The sequence below is a fragment of the Macaca thibetana genome, chromosome 11 (genome assembly GCF_024542745.1).
Source record: "Macaca thibetana thibetana isolate TM-01 chromosome 11, ASM2454274v1, whole genome shotgun sequence".
Taxonomy (NCBI): Eukaryota; Metazoa; Chordata; class Mammalia; order Primates; family Cercopithecidae; genus Macaca; species Macaca thibetana.
In genome coordinates this window covers 87,746,724-87,770,391 of record NC_065588.1, presented here as the reverse complement: position 1 = coordinate 87,770,391, position 23,668 = coordinate 87,746,724, and the positions used below count along the sequence as shown (strand labels likewise).

Below are 23,668 nucleotides of genomic sequence, written 5' to 3'. Positions count from 1 at the left end.
GAAAAGAACTAATAGCACTTAAATATTTCTTAGAGTGTTGCAGTAATTAATTCTTCTGAAATGCTTTGAAATAAGCATCAAAGAGATTCACTTATTTGCTTCAGCTTTTGATTTTATTTGTTAATGAGGGAAAACATTCCGCATGAGAGAAAAAAATTATTGACAGAGCAATGCTAAAATTCTATGCATTATATTAAATTCATTTTACCTCATTTCATTAAGATTATTGTAGGAAATCGGAAGACTTCTTCTATGTTGTCTGGTTGTCCACAGAGATGGCCACAGAAATGGTGATCTTTGTAGCTATCACCACCCTTAATTACATATCTGGCATTACGGATGCACGATTATATTATGATGTATCTTTGGGACGTTTTCATGTTAAAAGGCTTTCCTGATACTGCTTAGGGTTGACAACATTATTTAACTGATTGAAATGGGTTTTTCTGGTAAGATATTTTCAAAAAAAATGGCATAAAACTTATACCAGTTTTGACCATGAAGGACATTCATTGGCTTATTTAACAGTAACGTTCAGGGGTGATAGTATTAGTCAGCTTTCACTAGGCTATGCTATAGAAAAAAATCCAAAATTATTGTGGCTTACTACAAACATTTCTTTTTATTTTTATGTTGAAAAAAAATATATATATATATATATATATATATATTTAGAATTAGGCAGCTGGACTCAGTTTAGATGATCCCAATTTTGTTGGCAACATCCAAAGCATCATAATCAGGAGCCAGTGGAACATATGCCTTTTTCTCTCCATCAGGCCGAATCAGGGTGTTGACCTTGGCCACATCAATGTCATAGAGCTTCTTCACAGCCTGTTTAATCTGGGCTTGTTGGCTTTAACATCAACAATCAACACAAGTGTGTTGTTGTCTTCTGTCTTCTTCATGGCGGACTCAGTAGTCAGCGGAAACTTGATGATAGTATAGTGGTCAAGCTTGTTTCTCCTGGGGGCGCTCTTTCGAGGATATTTGGGCTGCCTACGGAGTCACAGTGTCTTGGGTCGCTGGAAGGTGGGTGACGTTCGGATCTTTTTTTTGTGGCTGTGGACACCTTTCAACACTGCCTTCTTGGCCTTTAAAGCCTTCGCTTTGGCTTCGGCTTTAGGAGGGGCAAGAGCTTCCTTCTTCGCTTTGGGCGCCATCTTGTGACTACAAACATTTCTTTGTCTTGCGTGTTAATGTCAGTACAGGGCTGACATGTGTCTTCTTCATTCTGGGGTTCAGGCTTAAGGAGCGGCCCCTACCAAGGATATGTCATGGCATAAAACAAAGTGAATGTACTGGTGGCAATGGTAGAATTATGTATTGGCTTTTAAAGCTTCTTCTCAAAAGTCATGTGCATTTTCTTCAATTCACCTATTATTGACCAAAGCAGGTTTCATGACAAAGACTGATGTCAGAAGAGTGGGTCAGTATAATTCTTAGTGGGATAGGCAGTAAGTACTTTGGAGTGATAATGTACCATACCACATAAAATTCAGGAACAGTTTGATTTGGGCCTGGCTCTATTTACCTGTGAGTCTCCACCCTATTCCATTTACTGGCTTTGACCTCAGACCAGCTTTCCTCGTGGTAGTAAACTGACAATCATTCCAAGCCTTATCCAGAAATCATCCATCAAAAGAAGAGAACTTCTCTTTTCTCAGCCATCAGAAAATGTTTCAGGTGCCATTTTGATTGGGCCCACTTGGTCACATGTTCAAAAAAAAAAAAAAAAATCATTGCTGTATCATTGCTGTAGCCAGAGAAGGCCAAACATTGATTGTCTACTACCTAGGATTGAGATCATCCTGGGTGACTTAGACCAACAGGATACATCCTGAACCTGGAATTAAGGTCTATCCTACTCATACCACATTGTGGCAGGGGTAGAAGAGATGCAAGGAACCAATCCCAGATGGAGAATTCTCAATCCTCCTTGTGATTGGTCAACTTTGGATGCCACTCCTTTGTGATAGTCCATTGCCCTGCTCGTGCTTAAGTTCTGGGATATAACTGCATGTTATTATTAAAATGTCCTCATGAATGGTTAATTTAGTTTATGAAAGATTTCTATTGCTTGCAACCCAAAGTGTTACTTGCTAAAGAAATATAGAAGTCATGGAAAATTGTTACCAGAAAGAGAATGCAATGCAAATGAAATAAAATAAAATAAAATAAAAATAAAATAGAGCTTGGTTGGAATCCAAATCCTCCCCTTGCTAAGCAACTTACAACAGGTTATTAACTTTGCTAAGCCTATTTCACCATATTTAAAAAGAGAATAATGGACTTATAAAGTTTTTGGCAAAAATTCTATGAACTAATGTATATATATAAAGGTCTTTCCTAGTGTAGAGCAATGACTAATTAACATGGGGTGTTTTATAAACTGTTAAAAGAGTTTAGAGATGGTAGGGGTCAGAGCTTGAGGGATTAGAAAATCTCTGTGGGGAATGCAGCATTTAAGCTTGAGTTTAATGTCTGCATAGAATTTCCACATCGGAAATCTCTGAGACAATAGGTGAGCATCAGAGGCATACAGGATTGTGTCCAGTAAGGGTGCAGAGGTAAGAAAATACAAGACATGCTCAGAAAATGGGAAATAAACAAGTTAGTGCTGAGAAATCTCTCATTCATATCTCCCTCCATATTTTGTCGGTTTCTAAAAAACAACCCTTTTACCTCATCAGTCAGGTTATTCATTCTCATGACCAAGGTTCGGCTACAGCCTCCTCTGCGGTACTTCTTCAGTCTCTGCATAAAAGTCTACATTCATACTGTTCATAAATGGTTGCTTATTCAAACAAGGCATTTTGAATACTTTTATCTATTTTTGCATGCTGTTACCCTTCTTCCTCATATGTTAATATTTCATCATTTCTAACACACTATGGGCATGAATAAAAAATATATACCTTTATTCAAAATGTGCATAATTATACTTTCTGCTGACTTAAGAGGAAAAATAACTTTCCAAATAGAATTAATTTCATCCCCACATGGGCAATTAATAATGTATACTATGTACATTACATAGACTATTCTTCATTTAGGGAATGACACAAAATTTATTTTTTTCTAATTAAATTTTGCTTTGTCCAAAAGTGTGTGTGCATTATTTATTGCTGTGTGCTTGAATTCAAGAATGAAAAGAATTAAATACCCTCCCTACCACAAAACTGGCTTATTTGCTTTAACAGCCTCTGTCCTTATGTGATTAACATGAGCTGGAAACATTAGGGAGCCAACTAATTCTACAGATCACTTCCTCATCAAAATAGCAAATGCAACACTTCCCAAATCTTCGATATAGAATATATCAGTTCAGTTCCCTGCACTCCATGTCTCATTTTTTTTCTAACCTTTATAATAAATTTTTCATTCTTCTGTTTGAAATATATTTCTCATGGGTTGCTGGTAATCTGAAAGGCTTTGCATAGTAAATGGAACATGTTGAGCTTTTAATGTAAAAAATTGGGTCAAATTTATGAAAATAGGCACAATAATCATAGATAAAAATAAGTGAAGAAAAGTAAGGGGTACATTTCTTTTATAAAAACATTGCATTTGACATTCTATGTCTGGATTTTGTTGTTGCTGTTCTTGGTTTGTGTGTTTGTATTTGTGCAGGAAATTTTTAACCACTATCAAGATTCAGTTATGTTGCAATTGCTGTCTCAGCTCATGGAGAACAAAGAATTTCTGGTACAACTCTAGTATGATTCTGATAATTGAGAGAACTTTGAAGGAAGGCCCACAGAAAGTAAGGTATATGTAAATCCCATCTGTACAATGGTTAACTCCCCAGACATTTATGCATTCTGTTAAAATATCTCTGCAGTTTTTTATGCCAGAAAATCCCCACGTTTTGTTCTCATAGTATCTCAGTTTCAAATGAAAATAAAAAGTTTTTATTCAATGAGATCAGCTGGTTCCACTTGGACTATATCAGTCTGATGTAAAAAAAGGAAAAAAAAGAATATTCAACAATTATTTAGAGCAAAATAAACAAGATTCAGGATCATGTGTCCAATCACGGAAAGTTCTGATTTGCATCACAATGACTTCAACATTAATTGGTTTTAATTTCAGTTCAGATGTCATCACTTGGAACTACCAGGAATAAAATATAAAAATTAACTGATACAATGCAAAATTTTATGACTGGGCATTCTGAATGATTTTTGACAATATAAAGAAATGGAAAACCTTAGATATAGGAAAGTTTATCTATTAAATGTAAAATTGGAAGAAAAGACATGTTTCCTACATTCAAATTTCAATCCAGAAAAAAGAAGTTGCTGCAAAAATAAGTAATTGTTTATAATAAGTTATGTTTGCATCTGAGAAACAAAATACTAAACTATAGGAAACACACAATAATATGGACTTGGGGGAGAACAGATTTTTTTAAAAGCTCTTTAAAATTGCCAAAATAATTCATAGATCCATCTATAAAGATATGTAATGCCTCGATTTTCCCACAGAATGCCATCCTTATCAATGGTGCTTGAGAATACAAGTGGCTGAGTATAATATGCAGAACACTCTAATATAACTCCCTGCCAGCCAATCTTTCCTCTCCCTCCACATGTACTGCTAGGCACTCTTTTGAGAACTAAATGAGATAATAGATACACAATTGCTTTGTGAAAGGTCAGATGGTAGTCTAATTTACCTTGCTTTGCCACAGAGCTGGCCACTGCTAAGTAGCTTCTAAAGAGCATGATGGAGTACATTCTGCTTATATCATTATTTTGCCTCCTGACAACTCTTAATGATGATTGTAAGTACATATGCCTTTTAAAATGGAAGTGCATTGTCAATTTTATACTCAAATAAATCACCCCTTAGGCACGTGATCACTTCAGTTGCCAATTTCTCAGATTTGTTTATTTCTCCTATTGAAATGGCTAGCTTTGCAAATTGTGTGCCAGGTGTACATGTACCAGGTTTTGAATAACTGACTTAAGTGTTACATTCCAGGAAACTTATGAATGCCCATCATTTCATTGTCAGCAGCACTGAGAGCTCCTTTCATTGGGCACTCTCCCACTAGAACTACCCTTTTCACTCCTGCTTTGTGAGTGGTTGCTCTGGGGCAGCTTCATGGGCATCCTATGGTGTACGGTTTTCCCCCTTGCAACCAGTTACCTTCTACTCTGTAACTCATCCAAATGCTTTTCCACCTACTCACAATAACATTGTGCATCCCCCCATCTCCACCCGTAGCCTGACATTTCACTACTCAGAGACGGCTTAATGCCATCTGCAAACTGGGAGAGTCAATTTAGAGAAGTTGTGAAAATGTAAAATATAATTGATCTTAGAATATTTCCAGTAGAACCTAGCTCTTAACCCTTTTATATCTGTTGTATATTCCATGGGAAGCAGATTTTTCTCTAAGTTTATTTGGTCGTTTGCTTCTTCTTCCTGTGACTTGAATAAAAGCTGTGGAAACCCTAGGTAATATAATTTTTGAAACACATTACTTGGTATCAAGCAACAAAGCTTCATACATTTTAAATTGATTTGTTTTCAAAAGTAACTTTAACACATGTATTTTATACACTTTAACACTTTTAAAGTATTTTATAATTAAAAGAGCGTATATTGAAGAAGATCTATTGCTAAATCAAGAATTGTTCTCAGTCTCTACATTTAACCCTGCAACAAACAGAGAGATCACTGTTACAAACTTCACTGCTGAAGTGGTAGAGTAGAGGTAATGTTAAGTTTCTTACCAGGTACACAAATGCAGTAAGAGATGAAACAACAATTTATATCCATGGTCTGAATACTTATCAGTTAAAATTAACATGACTGTAAGTACAATTTTTAATGTTTTTTTTTTCTTTTTGACAATAATAAGGCATATATATCTTGCAAACATTCGAACAGCATGGAAGTGGACAAGGTAAAAAAAAAAAATTTATGAAAATTCTGTTTGACACACACAGAACTTTCAGACAGTAATTTAGGTGACTGTTGAAGTCAGATCAACCTTGGCATTCAATTTATTTTTATAATTTACCGGGTTGTTTAGAAAATAGGGCATCCTAACTCTCAGACAAATAGGGGTCCAACCTTGTATGGTATATGTGTGTGTATGTGTGTGTGTCTACACATGCACAGGTGTGAGTTACAAGAAAGAAAACCCAGTGCAGAGCTGAGACCATCTGAATCATTGACCTGCGTTTTCAAGTTCAAATACAGTCCCAGCGATGGTAAGAAAGATTTTTGCCTTAAGGCCTGCCCAAAAATGAATTAACCTGGCAGCAAAAGTCAATATGCTGGTGGTCTACAATGTATTAAAATTTAGGGCCGGGCGCGGTGGCTCAAGCCTGTAATCCCAGCACTTTGGGAGGCCGAGACGGGCGGATCACGAGGCCAGGAGATCGAGAGACGATCCCGGCTAACACGGTGAAACCCCGTCTCTACTAAAAAATACAAAAAAACTAGCCGGGCGAGGTGGCGGGCGCCTGTAGTCCCAGCTACTCGGGAGGCTGAGGCAGGAGAACGGCGTAAACCCGGGAGGCGGAGCTTGCAGTGAGCTGAGATCCGGCCACTGCACTCCAGCCTGGGTGACAGAGCAAAACTCCGTCTCAAAAAAAAAATAAATAAATAAAATTTAGTATATAACACATTTGAATGTTTGCCTTAACAATTAATGCAGTTAAAATATTAAAGTGGGATCAAGTGTCAAGGGACCTCTCAAAACACCTTTAAGAGCTATGGTTCTGTGGAAAACAGTTTGAAAATCACCTCTCAAAACATCATGTTCACAACTGAAACCCTCTTATTTAAGAACTGTAATCCTTTCTAACCTTTGCCTAACCTGTAGATCTTCATATCAGATAGTCAGCAAGCATCAGATATCAAATGTGCATACACACACACACACACGCATACATACACACACACACACCCTTATTCCTCTGAATAATCAGTAGCCAATACAAACCCTAAACATATTGATATATATCAAATACATTTTAATTATTGGATCATAGAAAAACACAGGAAATTCCTAAGCCAGTGGCTCATGATGGACAATAGCAAAGGTAAGACTATCCTATGGAATAGATAATTTGTATAAAAGGAGGATATGACTAAAGTTGGAGATAAATAGCACATATCAGGTAATGAATTCAGCGTTAGTTGTTAATATTTTAATCCTTGATAATAGTACCCAAGATTGTCAAACTTCTATTTTTTATGAATACATTTTCTTAGTATAAACAAATGCTCAATTGGTGATGTTACCTTCAACACTTATACACCCATGTACAGAATGGCTATTTTAAGGGAAGTCCAGTCTTGGAAATCATAAACTTGAATTCAGTGAGAAGCAGATATTATTCTTCCTGTGGCTTGAACTCAGAACTATGAATAAGTCCTTGAACTGAGCCTCTAAGTAGTTTTGCCAAATGATTAAGATCTGGTGAAGAAGCTACATTGATGAAGATAATATGAGGTATGCCAAAATATAAAAGGGAGATCAATCTCTTCATATTTTTTAAATGTTTGCCTCACAAGAGTTGAGGGATTTAAGTTCCTCCTTTTGAATCCTGTTGTGTTTTTCTGGTAAGACTTAGTTCGGCTTTTATTATTAATTTCTGTGGCTGTACAGAACGAACTGAAAAACTGAAAAAAAAAAAAAAAAAAAAAAAAAAAACCGGCACATAACGAACTAATTTAACCCAGGGCCCAGTTAAGAATGAGGGAGGATCTTGGTTCTGTGCCATATGCAAAAGTGAGGGGCAATATTTAATTTTGCCTTTGTGCTATTTAATATGCCATCTAAAGTAGTCTTTTCAAATCACGGTTCTCAAGTGGGTCCTCCAGCTTGCTAGTGTTACACGAAGCAACCTGCAGAAAAGTACGAAAGACAAGTCACAGAGGGAAAAGACAGTTTTTAAAAGCTTAACTTGCACTGTAGAGATGTTAACTTGAAAAAGAATACTTTTACATTATGATGAGGCTTTTTTTTATAGCATTACCAAGAAAACTGTAGGAAGTCTGAGGAACCTTCACTCTTTAAAAGTAGTCGGTGAAATAAAAGATTTCGGGTGATGCAGATAGTTTTATGTACACAGCTGATTTCACATGTCACAAGGTTTAACAACGTTGAAAGAGGGAAATATAGATCCACGCTCCCTTATACAAAATTCTCAAAGTCAGATGTGTTTCAGAACTCAGAATTTTTCAGATTTTAAAAAGACAGTCTGGGTGCAGTGACTCATGCCTATAATTACAGCACTTTGGGAGGCCTAGGCAGGAGGATTGCTTGAGGTCAAGAGTTTGAGACTAAGCTGATCTTGAGTTCCATCTCTACAAAAATATTTAAAAATTAACTGGGGATGGTAGCACGTGTTTGTAGTCCTGGCTACTCAGGACCCTGAGGCAGGAGGATTGTTTGAGCCCAGGAGGTCAAGGCTGCAGTGAGCCATGATAGTGCCACTGCATTCCAGACTGGGCAATAGAGTGAGAACTTGTCTCAAAAAAAAAAATGTAAAACGATAATGTAGGATATATGTCATTTTTTATGTAACACCTATAGCAGTGTTTGTGGGGAGCAGCACTTAGTAATTAAACAGATCAATACAGCCAAATGTACAAATATTCACTACAATGGAAGGAAGAGCATAAATAACCGCATTTCCATCATGTCATGGCATTTTGCCGACAAATCTGTTCTTAGGGCTTTCTGGATTTCAGAATTCTAGTTAAGAGATTGTGGACCATCATTGCCTAATGGTTTTCCAGGAAGGTATACACATCCACATTCCCTCCCGAAATTTACAGGTAGTTTCATGGAATGTCTTAGTCATCGCTGAATTAGTATCTAGCATGCTGCCTAACTCCTAGTGAAGAATTTTTTTAATTGAATTGCTTTAGTAAGAACATCATCATCAAGAAGATAACCAAAATAACATCCTGGGGGAAATACTCAGTCAAGAGTGACTTGAAAAAAATTAAAAACAAAAATATGAGGTTTTTTTCACACACTGCAATTTGGTTTTGGTTGAAGTAGAAGGCTAAAGTAAACAAGATCTGCGTTTCACACGGGATCAGGTCCCCAGGTATTTGGGAAACTATGCTCTCTGCAGTCAGTTACAGGTTCACACAGTCCATCCAATTTAAGAGTTAAAAAGGCCAACGTAAATGTGTTAGAAGTGTTTTTCATGCCTTCAGATGGCAATGCCAGGAGCTTACTGACATCAGGATACAAGCCAAGGATTCTTCTAGCCTGGAGCTTTGTGAGGTTTTACTGTAAACATAAACCTCATCAGCTAAAATCTATTTAAAAAAAAAAAAAAAAAGAACACTATGGAATTTTTTCTATCATATATCACCATAAAACAACAGTAATCTTTTCTGATTGGCCTTGATGATATTTGTCCAAGCAGTATCAGACTTTGTCTTGAAACATGTCTCAGAGAGCCAACCTCTTTTGGTCTAACACAAAACAGATTATGCATCCAGAATTCTCACTATGTACTTTCAAAAACGATTAGCTTTACCCACTCTCTTTGAAGGACTCTGGAGAGATGCCCTCCTCCTCGGTCTGGGGCCACTAGCACTCTCAAACCTGAGTGGTTGCTGGGCATGTTCCTTTACAGAGCCATATTCTGAAAGCGCATTTATCATCAGCTCTGGATTTTGACAAGGCCTAATGCAATTTCTCTGAAATCAAAATTCTTGTCTCTCAAAAATTATAAATATTTACAGGAGATAAAATGTTAATTCAGAGATTTATATGTGTTATTTGCCTTCCACAACTTACTCCTTTCAGACCATTTCTGTACCCTACTGTCATGGTATTTCTAAACTAGCCATCTGCTTCATTCTGTTGTCACTTTTTCTTAGAAATCTCCTCTGGTTTCCCTTTTCGTAAACAAAAAAGTTATTATTATTTTTTTTTCTTATCTCACTTCATGGCCCTTCATCCTCCACCTACCCTAGGTAAACCTGTGCTTCAGCTTCACCAAATTCCTTGCCTCTCTAAAAACACAACAGCCTTTACTCATCTTGCTGTTTGTGATCTGTTCCACTCCTCAGTCAAACTCATTTTTATCCCCTAGGAAACAGTTCAAATGTCATCTTTGGAGGGAAACTTTTCCCATCCTCCTCCATCTGGGATCTTAAAACACTTTTTACATCCTTCTATACACCCTTAGTTTGTCCCTGTTATGTTAAATATTCTGTTGTATTTCTACCACTTCTTAGTATTCGTTATGCCTTCTCCTGAACATCTTATATTGACACACACAGTTTCAGTGCTCTATAAATATACCTTGATTACTAAAATTTAATACATTTTATGAATTAATAAGCAAATTTCTTTTGAGGAGGTTTCAGCTCACAACATACTGTTTAATAAGGAACTCCATGGAATCTCTTTTGAACAAATAAATATTTTTCTTTGTGAACACAATTTATGCTATGAGATAGTGTCATGTGATTTCTGTGCAAACAGTACTATCTGTCATAATAAAAAGATGTACAGATCTTTCTCAACAATTGTGTTTTGAAAAATCCTGATGCATGATGAAGAGTGATCCAAGTTCTAGGAAATGCCAGCAATTAGAGATTATGAGAATACCAAACACTTGTGATAACAAATTACCTTGAACATTGCACTGGTGCCTTAAAAAACAGTAACAATTCATAAACTATATGGTGCCTTAAAAAACAGTAACAAAGAAACCAGCTAGACCCTGACTTCAAAGCAGAGCTAAGCCCAGTATCCTCGTGGTGCACATTAAGCCTGTACCTGGAGCAAAGGTGTGTTTCTCTTGGCTGTTTTCTGCTGTCATAAGGCAGGATGCAGGACTCCCTGAGGTGCCATCCCATTCTGCCCACTCTCTCTGGTTTCTCAATATAAAGATTCAAATTTTCCTCTATCTCTGGAATATTGACTTATTGACTTCTTCATCTTCTGTCATGGCACCAATGCTGCACTACCTTTATTACAGTGCCTTTATAAAATCTAGAAGTCAGGTACTGTTATTTCTCCAGTTTTGTTATTTTTCAAAATTGTCTTGGAAAATCTAGGTCATTTGCATTTTCTATAAATTTTAAAATCAACCTTTCAAGTTTGTTTTAAAGCCTTCTGGGATTTTTTTTTTTTTTTTTTTTTTTTTTTTTTTTTTTTTTTTTTTTTTTGAGACGGTGTCTCAGTCTGTCGCCCAGGTTGGAGTGTAGTGGCGCGATCTCGGCTCATTGCAACATCCGCCTTCTGGGTTCAAGCAATTCTTCTGCCTCAGCCTCCTAAGTAGCTGGGATTACAGGCACACACCACCACTCCTGGCTAATTTTTGTATATCTAGTAGAAGCGGGGTTTCACCACGTTGGCCAGGCTGGTCAGGAACTCCTGCCCTCAGGTGCTCTATCCACCTCTGCCTCTCAAAGTGCTAGGATTACAAGTGTGAGCCACCATGCCTGGCTACCCCTTCTCTTTTTTATCTTTCTGTGAATCACTACTGTCTATCCCTTCTTTGAAACTTCTTTTCCCCATTTAATTCCATGGGCAATATTTTCCTGGTTTTGCCCCCAACTCCTTTACAACAGCTGTAAAAGCTGGCATAATATTTCCTAAAATGTGTTCCAGAGAACACTACATCCTCAGGTTATTAATTGCCTAAAAAATACATATAACAATAATAAAATACAATAAGAAAGACATTCAAATGAGTTTGGGCAACACGAACTCAAGATTCTTTGCTGTGAAGTCTTTAATATATTAATGTGCATTATGTATTATTTGGCAAGGATTATGATATATGGCTTTTACCAAACATACTGGTTTTAAAAATCTTATCCACAGGGAGTTTTGCAGAAACATTCAGAAATGCTTTTCAAAACACCAAGATGGTGATATAATAACAAGTAATGGGGTATTAAAAATTGCCATGCCTAGCGGGAGGAATCTGAGTAATGCTGGTATCTTCCCATTCCTCAGCTTACTCATCTATTTTATTCTCCTACCATGTTTCCAATTTTTTCTGTAAAATTAGATTACATTTTGTTATGCAATATAATATTAATTCATAATTTATCATCTTTACTGAACTACACATCTCTATAACAGTTACAATGATCCTGAAATTTCAGCATCATATTATTTCACATGAGAGATATTTTCCTCTGAGCAGTTAATGAGATTACTTTTGGTTTATGATGTGTACTAAAAATAATTTTAGGAGCGAGAGCAGGGGTGAAAATGGTGTTAAGGAAAGCAAAATTACCTTAGATGAAAGCATAACTCTGAATTACAAAACTGTTCCAACCTTCCATTGTGTGGTCAGAGGGAAACACTGGACCTCAAAGTACCAATTATAGGTTACAGCTGGCCTGTTCAAGATGGCTAGAATTACTCTGCATTAAGGATACAGACAGAACATTGTGGTTAGACTTGGAGCTAGATATGCACTTAAAAAAACAGTTGGGTTAAACCAAACTCCCTCCACCTGAAAGGAGGGTGACTTCAAACTCAAGTGAAAGCATTAGTTCCCAGTTAACATGACAGAGTGGCCTGCCTAATCAATAATGAATTGCACTGAGTCCATAGGCCATTCTGCCTTCCTTGATCAATATGGTTTCTGACATCTTTATGGAGTGCTGCCAGAAGTGATGCTCCCTAACTCCCAGGGGAAAAATTGGCAAGAGACACCAAGGTCCACATTTAAAAAACCAAGAGAGTAGACACTATTACTCGGCATTTAAGAACCAAGGCAGGAGGGAGGAAGGAAACAAGCTGCCATTAATTTAATATTCTATTTTTCTGTGATGCAAATTAAACACAAGAGCATTTATGCTTGATAAATGAAGAGGGGTAACAGTTTATATTTTGTGTTCATTTAACATGTATTTAATGAATTTTCTACACTGGTTTTTAACTTGGACTTTTTGACTCACATTTTGCTTACTACTTACTTGCAAAATAAATATGCTTTCAATTCAGTTTTAATATAGAAAAGTTAGGTATTTAAAACATGAAATGAATATTAAATCATTTATGTAGAATCAAAAATGTGAGGTACAACACAGAAGGAAATACAGTTTTTCCTTATAAGTATGTAAAGATATTTGACAGTTGTGCTGCCTGCTGGGGGTTTTAGAGCAATAAAATCTTTTCTACTATTTTTTGCATATTTAACCACAGTAAATGGCCCAGAGGTCAGCCTGCTCAGCTGCCATGGTATAGAATCTTACAAAATCTCAGGAAGACAAAATACCTTTCTTTTTAAAATCCTTATTCACTGTGATTTTTATATGAAAGATGTTACCAAAGCATTGGGAGAGATTTCCATTGGAAAAGCTGATTATACATCTAGATCCTCAAAAGTATGCTTTAAGAAATTCATGGTTAAGGGATTAACATCTCAGAGCATGTGATGAACAATTTTATGAGTCAATTTGAATTGACTACCATACTCAGTTATTCAATTAAACACTAATCTTGGTGTTGCTGTGTAGGTATTTTGTAAATGTGATTAACATGTACAATCCTTGACTGTAAGTAAAGGAGATTAATCCTGATAATTTGGGTGAGCCACATCCAATCAGTTGAAAGGTTTTAAAAGAACTGAAGTTTTCATGTAAAAAAAAAAAAAAAAAAGAAATTCCACATGTGTACTACAGCCTCAGCTCCTGCCTGAGAGTTTCCAGCCTGTCCTATGGAGGACTTGCCTAGCTAACCCCCGTGATAAGCCAATTACTTGCAATAAACACAGACACACACTCACACACTATATATGCACATGTGTGTTTGCAATTATATTTTGTGTCTAAAATTGAAATACATGTATTTCCTTTCTGCTGAGAAATAATTGTACAATATAATTGTGTGTGTGTGTGTGTGTGTGTCACACTGGTTCTCTTTCTCTGGTGGAAGCCTAACTGATAGGGAGCACATACCATGTACCTTGTCCAGCACTTCTTCAAAGACACTTTTCCTGCTCATCCTGAAGTCTGCAGCCTGTCCTTCTCATCATTATCTAGCACAGCATCCTGTTTATTTTCTTCCTAAAAGTCATGATAATCTGCAAATTAAAAAATAGTTAACTATTTATTGTCTTTCTACATAACTGAAATAAAATTTTCTGAGATAAAGTACCCTCTCTCATTCACTGAAATATCCTCAGGATGTAACACAGTGCACGGATCATAGTAGGCGCTCAGTTTGTTGAATGAGTGCAACACAGAAGGCTTCTCACATTGAATCTCCATAAAGTCTCTGTTGTATGAGGCCTATTATCCCATTTTATATAGCTCAGGAAAAATAAATGATTTGTCTCAAATCACACATCCGATAAATGATGGATCTGGAATTTTAAACCGAATTGTCCTATTTCCAAATTCATTCTGTTTCCCTTATAGTATATTGCTGATTTGGTCTTTTTACTGAACTTAAATCCTACAATGTATCAGACTCTCAAACACTATGCAAAACACCAAAAAGAATCATAAATAGTGTGATCAGAGATGCCTAGAAATAGCGTTATTACTCAGCCACTTGCATGCCCATAGAAGTAGCAATTGTATGGGAGTTACTCCTGCTTGGGAGCATGGGAAGAGGCATCAGGAGAAGGATGCCTTTAGTGGGCCTTTAGTTTGTGGGCTGACATTCTGAAAATCAGTTTAGACCCAAGACAATATTGGCAAAGACATAAGAATTTGCGGGTTAAGGATGTTTGAGGAATGGTGAAATTGAATCATTTTAGAGTGTGAGATATGTGAGATATGTGAGAGGGAGAGGATACATAGGTATCTATACTGGCTATGAAATGGGCTTAAAGTCTAGACTTAATCCTATGTGTAGTTGTGGTAGCTGTGCTGGGCCACGCAATGTGTTTGTCTCATATTGTAAATGTAAAATGTCACTTAAAGATCATTAGCGAGGTTGATCTTTGAAGGTGAAGAATTTTTTTTTTTTTTTTTTTTTTTTTTGAGACGGAGTCTCGCTCGCTCTGTGGCCCAGGCTGGAGTGCAGTGGCACGATCTCGGCTCACTGCAAGCTCTGCTTCCTGGGTTCACGCCGTTCTCTTGCCTCAGTCTCCCGAGTAGCTGGGACTACAAGCGCCCGCCACCTCACCCGGCTAATTTTTTGTATTTTTAGTAGAGACGGTGTTTCACCGTGTTAGCCAGGATGGTCTCGATCTCTGACCTTGTGATTCGCCTGCCTCGGCCTCCCAAAGTGCTGGGATTACAGGTGTGAGCCACTGCGCCCGGCCAAAGGTGAAGACATGAATAACCTTTTGGAGCAGAAGATAATTCTCATGGGGCTCTTTTAGTGTGTTATTCCAGTCCTCCAAGAAACAGATACTGAGATAGGATTAAATATGCAGAAATTGCATTAGAGAACACAACTTTAAGAGAAAATGGGGACAGAGCTGGGAAATTTGAAAAAAAAAAAAAAAAAATCCAGGTCTGATCCCTGGCAAAGGAAACATTGAGTAGACATGTTCTAAACTGCCAGACCATCTACAGAATGTTCAGCCACGCCGTTGGAAATCCTTGAGTGAACGCTAGTCATTAGAAGAGTTTGGAATCTTCCAGGAGGACCTGCTTTTGCCTTCCTGGCCTGGTCAGTAACTAACTGGTCTTGGCTTGTGGGAGGCATTGCAAAGCAGTATCTGTTCTCTTGCCAACAGTGCTACATGCTGTTGAATGTCTGTGAGACACAGTCTGTACTTACACGCTTCACATGGTCTGTGCCCTTACAGAATTAAAGCACCTTTCTGCCATAATTAAAGCTTTATATTGGAGTCTTCTTGAATATTGTTATTCACTTTTGGAAGTGGTAGGTGACTCTTCATGCAATTATTCCTCAACAGAAAACTAATAAATTTATTTCAAAATTACAAAGTTCTCTCATGGTGAAAAGCTGAGGGTGAGTTTCCATTTAATTGCTTATACTTGAAGATACATTCCTTCCCTTGCGATAGGAAGACAAGAACTGCCACATGGCAGCCTATGGAATGGGAAAGGAGAGATCTGGATAAGAGAGTGAGCACTTACTCAGCATCACGATCTCATCGAATTAAATCTTTTCATATTAGTCATTATTTTTGTGCCCATTTTACTAAGTAGAAACTGAGACTCAGCGAACCTCATATAACTAAAATGGATCAAAGTCAATAGTGGTTTTGTTCCCTCCTCTGTCCTATGCTGCTTTTAAATCCTTAATGTAAAGGGTGAGTGTGTCATTTGAGGGAAGGGGCGGAAGGAAGAGACTAATGGCTCACAAGACAGAATATCACTTCTTTCCTAGGTCAGTGCTGCTGCCTTTCACTAGGAGGGCAGTTTTGGAAGTCTGAACACAGAACCAGTGGGGAACGAATAGAAACTGGGTGAGCAGCACATAGGAGGTAACATGATTAAGAGGCTGCCCCAATAGCTATTGATCCAGCCTTGAGACAGTCTACCTCCTTCTCCTTCCCTGCAGATTGATGTAAATGGATTGAAAAATCTGAAGCTGCCCTTCAGATGTGTTTTCCCAGGAATCACCCCTGTGAATCTTCCATCTTCTGAGGTTCCTTAGTGACTTATTACATTGGTTCATACCAATACAATATGACCTTCACACTTGTCTTTCATTCACTGGACAAATTCTTACTGCTTACTGGCTGATGTTCTGTGTGCTATGCTAAGGACCTGGGCAAGGCAGTCAGTAAGTCAGCCTTGGATCCTATCCTCGTAGAGGCTCTCCTTAAGTCACTACAGCAATTGTGCTTGCCAAAACTGGCTTGTAACTTTTTGTGCATTTATTTTACATTTTTGTGTAGCTATGTTACTTTGTGCAGTATGCGTTTTTGGAGAATATTAACAAGATTCACTATTTTTTTTTGCATTCCACCCTTCCCCCATTCGTACACACACACACACACACACACACACACACACACATAAACACACACACTCCTAAAACTTATTCTCCAAACAGCTATGAAATTTGTCTTTCTCACTGTATCTGATAGTGACCATAAACTCCAGACCCCATAGTGTGACCTACAAAGTCCTTGTCTATGTGACTGTGGCCTGACTTTCTAGATTCATCTCTGGCCATTCCCCCTTCCACCTTATACTCTATGTCACACAAAGACACTCTAGATTCTTGCCAATTCTCTTTCCACAGAATGCCTTGCTTGCCTTTTTCATTAGGGAAACCCTCACTGACCCAATTCAAATGTCCCCTTTGTCTAAGAAGCCTTCACCCCATCCTCCAGGAAACAGCTCTTCTCTTCCACGATTTACACGTGTTATGGCACATGCTACGTTGTATTGCAGTAGTTTGCCTAACTACATTTCACCTTTTGTTTCTTGAGTTCTTATAAGAGACCACATATCTTGTTGTTTTTGAACTTTCAGGGCCTAGCAAAGTTCCTGAACCCTGGTAGGGAATGAATAAATAGCTAGTTAAATTGATTTAATTTGAAGTAAGACTGTGGTTAAGAAAACTTGATTTTGTTTGCTTGTGATGAGCATTAACCCCATGCAGAAATGTCATTTCACTAAATAAGGGTACCAGGTTCACATTTTTTGATGACCAAGCATTTAGATGAAAATCTAGTCAGGATAAGCCACCTTGGGATAAATTCAAATAGGCAATTCTCAACATTTTGTTAATTTTGGGGGCAATGACTGGACAACTAAAAAATAAAATATGATGAATGACAGTGCTTAACATTTTAGCATTTCAAATGCTATATGTAATTTACCTCAAATCCAGGATTTGGACAAAAGTTGCAGTAGGGCTAAATTAAAGCCCCCACACTCTTTTAAAATAACTGAATGTAGTCCACTCCTGAGGCTGTTTATTTTTGCATGATATACAATGAAAACACTATAATTAAGAATGGGTAAACCCAGCTGTGCTTTGGGTTGATCAAATTTCTTAAAGTTGCTTTTTGACTATTTGGAGTCTGTGAAGACGAAAGTCTGTGTTTCCAAGAATTTTCCCTCAATTTTTAAATCAGTGTTTATTTTAAAAGAAGCATAATCCATATGGTTTTGATTCCTCCACACTTAACTCATCCAAGTGCAGTTTTGTAAGAACTATTTGAAGTCAAAAGCTTTTTAAAATTTTTATGAGCTTTTTTGTCTTTCCCACCCTCCACCCCCCTCAGAAAAGGAAGCAATACTTGCCAAGTGTAAACAAAGTTAATCACCAAACAGTTTTATATTCTAAAATAATGAAACTAGATTGGGTGCTGAATTTGACAAAACGGTTCTTTTATCCTCAGGGAAACTGTTGTCTGAGCTCACGGAGAGACTGCCTTCTCTGCAGGACAGTCCCAGGCGACACCAGCGTTGCATTATTAGATTCTCAGATCTTCACAGTAAAGCAGTTGTTGTTTTTCAGCTAGAGTTTACTCACAATGTCTTTACTTTGTCACAGAAGCCACCCAAGTACGATATTAAATGTCATGATTACCCAGAAAAGTTAGTGATAGCATATCTAAATGTTGATGCAATGTTGCATCTACGAATGAGCATCTCTCAGGGCTGTCAGACCTCAGCAGGAAATCAAAGAGGATAAAAAACACACGACCCTATGGAAGCTCTCAAAGACGCATCCAGAAGAGCCTTCAGCAAACTACAGCTCACAGACTAGAAACGGTCTGCCAACTGTGTTTGGAAATAAAGTTTTGTGAAATACAGCCACACCCCTACATATCACCCACGGCTGCTCTTGTGCTACAATGGCAAAATGGAATAGCTGTAACAGAAACCACATAGTGGGTAAAGCCTAAAATATTTACTACCTGGCTCTTTACAGAAAACCATCGCTGACTCCTGACCTAGGTGATCCATGGCTGAGAACTGTTAGATGTGCCGCTCTGGAAATAACTCTCAAATGTCATATTCTGACATTAGATCAAGAATTAAGGGAAAATTTAAAATATATATATATATATACTTAGTGATTTTTGTAAAAGGCATTATTACAAAATAAATAAACATAGACCATTATAAATATATGCTATTTCTTGCACAAGTGAGAAATGAACAGTTGCTGAAAATGTCCCAACTTCTAAGTTCTCTATGATCAAACATTTTGAGGATTTTAAAAATACATACAATTCTCATAGCATTAAAGTATTCATGGTGGAGATCTCTTTGGCAAGGTAATTATTGTTTTCTTCTATTATCAATATAACAGAAAAATAGTAATCAGATTTCATAAACCTTACTTTGTGCTAGATACCTTTGCTGGGCTTTTTGTATGTGTGTGTATTATATTTAATTTTCACAAAAGTACTAATATACTTTTTAAGCTCCAGGGATCTTAGTTTCCTCTTTTGCAAAATGGGGATAATAGTGTTACTTGCCTCATAGGGCTATTTGGAGAATTTAAGAAATTAATGCATATAAGGTACTAAGGATAAGTCCTGTGCCATCTGCTAGACCCCAAAAGGAAGTGCTACAAACCAGGTGAGCTAGCAGAACCTAACTTATTAAACATACTGTAGTCAAGGTTAATACCATTCTAGACTTAGGATAGGAGAATCTCAGAATGGGAAATGTCAGGAAAAAAATGTATATATATATATATAATTTTGGCTGATGGTTCTATTAGCAATCTTAAAAAGCAGGAGACTAATTAGGATTTAGCTGCTGATGACTTGAGAGTTATGGATTGATAGACACAGTAAGGCAAGGATGTTTGTACAAGTATTAATGAATAAGTAAGTGGTTAGTCTTATAAAACAAGTTGTTTTAGTTCATTTATCTTCTAGGGACAATTACTTTCTGGCCTACATTTCTGTATTTCTTACTGGGTCCCAGAATCTTTTAACACAAAAACAGAAAAGTATGTTGGTTTCAGTTTTCACATCAGATGTACTAAGTTCAAATATGTATTAGCAATTATCATTGTCATTTTTATCATCATTTTTTTACAGATGAGGTAGCTGAGACCTTGAAAGATTGGGAAATGTGCCCAAGGTCGTATAGTTTAGGTATTATAATTGCTAGCATTTTGTTCACATCTCAGGACATTCATGTTAGTGTGGAATTAACAAAGTCTGTACTGTAAGCATCTACTTGCTCCAATGAACCTTCTTCAGAAAAATGAGAAAAACTGCATACAGGAGAAATGTACTCTCTTGAAAGCAGTTAGGTTTGATGGAACTGAGGTGACATAGGAATGGCATGAGTAGCAATGAAAGAGTGATGGACGGGTGTCGTGGCTATCATATCAATTCTACCACCACCACCCCCTTCCAAAAAAAAAAAAAAAAACACAAAAAGCATGTCAACCAGGCAAAGTTTCGTTTATCAGACCTACTGCAATACAGGACAACATCACCTGTACGGTTAGTTCTGTCTTTGAAGGAGAAGGTCAGATCCAAATATCTATCAGGTTTGAGATCTGGTTATAATTGGTTTAAGGTGGGTCTTTCACTATAGAAAATTGCTTGGGATTGGACGAGGTTTGTGGCATACAGTTGGCAGACACAGTGAGGCACGGGTCTTCAAGTAGTTCTGGTAAGTAAAATGTTTGATAAATGAGCTATTTGCCAGGTTAGCAATCTATTGTCCTGATAGCAGATGTGTTTGTTTAAATTAGCGAAATATTTGCCCAAATTGGTTTGACAAATTTCATGAAACAAATAGTAAAATTATTCATTGACCATATTCCTATCTGCTTTGGTGAGAATTCTCCTGGACCAAACACGTAAGTCATATTGACACAAGGAAGCTGAGTTATGCGTTCTAATAATTAAGATACGTGGATGTAGGTGGTTTCAGTTCTCAAATCAGACAAAGTGATGGATTATACTTGTGTTGATTCTCATTCCCAAGGTTATTTATTTTCAAAAGCCCTTTTGGTACACCAATCCTCTAATCAGGCAATTATCTGCATATTAAAAACCATAAAATATAATTAGGCTAAACAATGTTACTTAGGCCAACAACTGACTTATTATTGTTTATCTGCAACATTGTTAATTTACGACAACTTTATTGACACCTCTACCTCACAAAATGCAAGTGTCTCTTCCCCTAATCAACAAAAATTTACTGTTTTGTAATTTTGTGTCAACTGGGCTAAATCTCTTTCCAAAGCAAAATACTCCCTAGTCTTTCCATTTGAATATATCTCTGTCCTTTACTCAAGTAGTTGTCCTACCATATCTGCAGGTGATTGGTTCAAGGACAGTCACAGACACCAAACTCTGCAGATGATCAAGTCTCTTACATTAAATGACATGCTATTTGCATATAACCTACTCACGTCCTCTCATATACTTTAAATCATCTCTGGATTACTTATAATACAATGTAAATGTAAATGCTATATAATAGTTGTTATACCGTATTTTCTATATTTATTATTTTTATTGTTGTATTGGTATTTTTTTTGAATATTTTAAATCCATAATTATTGAATCTGTGGATGTGGAACTCATGAATACAGAGGGCTGACTATATATATATATGTGTGTGTGTGTGTATATATATATGTGTGTGTGTGTGTGTGTATATATGTGTGTGTGTGTATATATATGTGTGTGTGTGTGTATATATATGTGTATGTGTGTGTATATATATGTGTATGTGTGTGTATATATGTGTGTGTGTATATATATGTGTGTGTGTATATATGTGTGTGTGTGTGTGTATATATATGTGTGTGTGTGTGTGTATATATATGTGTACATATATATATATTTAATTTTTGTACCTTTTCATGGTAAAAGTTAGAAGGGATGATTTTTTTTCATGGTGCAGCTGATCTACTTCTTAGAGTTTTACTTAGAGTTACTAAAGAAAAAAATGTAAAACATTGAACTATACAATTTTACCTGAGAAAGCAGATAATCAAAGCCCTGAAACTAACAGCTGTAAGACTCCACTGAGTTACATGGCAAAAAAGAAAAAATAATAATGCAAGCATTTTAGTCAACAGCTAAATAAATATCATATATTATATTAAAATATAATAAATATCATAAGAAGTAAGGAACGAAGAGGGGAGAAAGACAAAACTTTAAAAATAATTTAATCGATACTACAGTAAGTGAATTATAGTTAATAATCATTTATGCATATTTTAAAATAGAAGAATTGGCATATTCTCAACACAAAGATGAAGGTAATGGATATTTCAATTACCCTGATTTGATCATTGCACATTGTTCACATGCATCAAAATATCACATGTACCACCAAAATGTGTACAATAATCTTATATTGATAAAAATACAGAAAAGCATAAATTAAAAAGAAAAGTCACTCTTTAAGCAGATGTGTTGAAAATATGTTTAACAAAAAAATTTTTTAATGTAAGCAAGAAGTCATGTGGAAAGTGAATATTACAACTCTTAAACACATTTATCCAACTGCATAAAATATGTATCCCAAATCAAGTTTACTAAAAGACTGTAATAATGAAAAAATAGGAAACAAATGGAAAATGGGGCCTGGTGTGGTGGCTCACGCCTGTAATCCCAGTACTTTCGGAGGTTGAAGCAGGCAGATCATCTGAGGTTAGCATTTCGAGACCAGCCTGGTCAACATGGCAAAACTCCATTTCTACTAAAACTTCAAAATTTAGCATGGTGGCAGGCGCCTGTAGTCCCAGCTACTTGGGAAGCTGAGGCAGGAGAATCGCTTGAACCCAGGAGATGGAGGTTGCAGTGAGCCAAGGTCACACCACTGCACTCCTGCCTGGGTGACAGAACCTCTTGCTCAACAAACAAACAAACAAACAGAAAACTTAGGAAATGATTGATAATCAAGATTGATTAGAAGTCTAATAAAGAATTACCATGCAAGAAAACAGGGTATGCCAGGCATATGGGGATTATAAGCAAAATGCAACTAATATACTCCCTGCCCCCAAATGAAGCTATTTTATTGATTTTTGTCTTCCTTGATCAGTAATGTTCTAAAGAGAAAAGTTTTAATTAAATGTACATTTCCTTTCAGTTGCCAAGTCTACAAAAAGAAATATAAGTTGAAATGCAAATGAGTAGCACTTTCTTGGAAAAATATTAACAACGAAGCTGTATGTTGTATGCTAACAGTAGCCAGAGACATCTGACAAACCACTTCCAATCATATATATAATATAATATTTTATGTTGCTATATGTTCATAATAAATCAGTCTATTTTTCCAACTTTATATGTTTGCACAGCACTTTATATTGAGCAGAGAGAAAGCAAGCCAGCAATTAGAAGCTGAGGCAGATCCTACCAACAGAGCAGCCAGAGTGGTCAGCTAACTGTTCCACATGTGGCAGGTTCTTTCTTAAAGGGACATCTGAACCAAGCACTACCTTCATAGCTGCCACTGTCTACACCTAGAGATGCTTCCCCCTGGATGCTGGGGAGCAACTCCTCCATGAAACCTATGGACTTCTCTTCCTGAGGGAAAACTTAGAAGGAGATTAATGAGATGAACTACAAGCCCCATCACCGCAGTTGATCTTGGTTCAGTAACCCGTGCCCATCTGATTTCTTCTCTGCTATTCTAAATTTTCCTCACACACAGCTATCACTTCAGCATTTTGGGATGACTGGCCTGACAGTTTGACTTGAACCCTCATTTCTGAAGGATCTGAGGCCTTGGAAACCATATTTTTTTTAGCAGGAGTTGTTGCTCATGTTTCTTCATAATTGCAGTGGGGACAAGACAGTAT

At 36.8% G+C, this 23,668-nt stretch overlaps 1 protein-coding gene and 1 pseudogene across 1 annotated transcript in view; one reads left to right on the top strand and one right to left on the bottom strand.

The window, feature by feature from the left end:
• LOC126930116 (cytochrome c oxidase subunit 7C, mitochondrial-like) overlaps positions 1-23,668 on the top strand; it is a 496,597-nt gene that overhangs the window by 391,267 nt on the left and 81,662 nt on the right. The window lies entirely within an intron of this gene.
• LOC126930115 (60S ribosomal protein L23a-like) lies at positions 687-18,135 on the bottom strand (annotated as a pseudogene).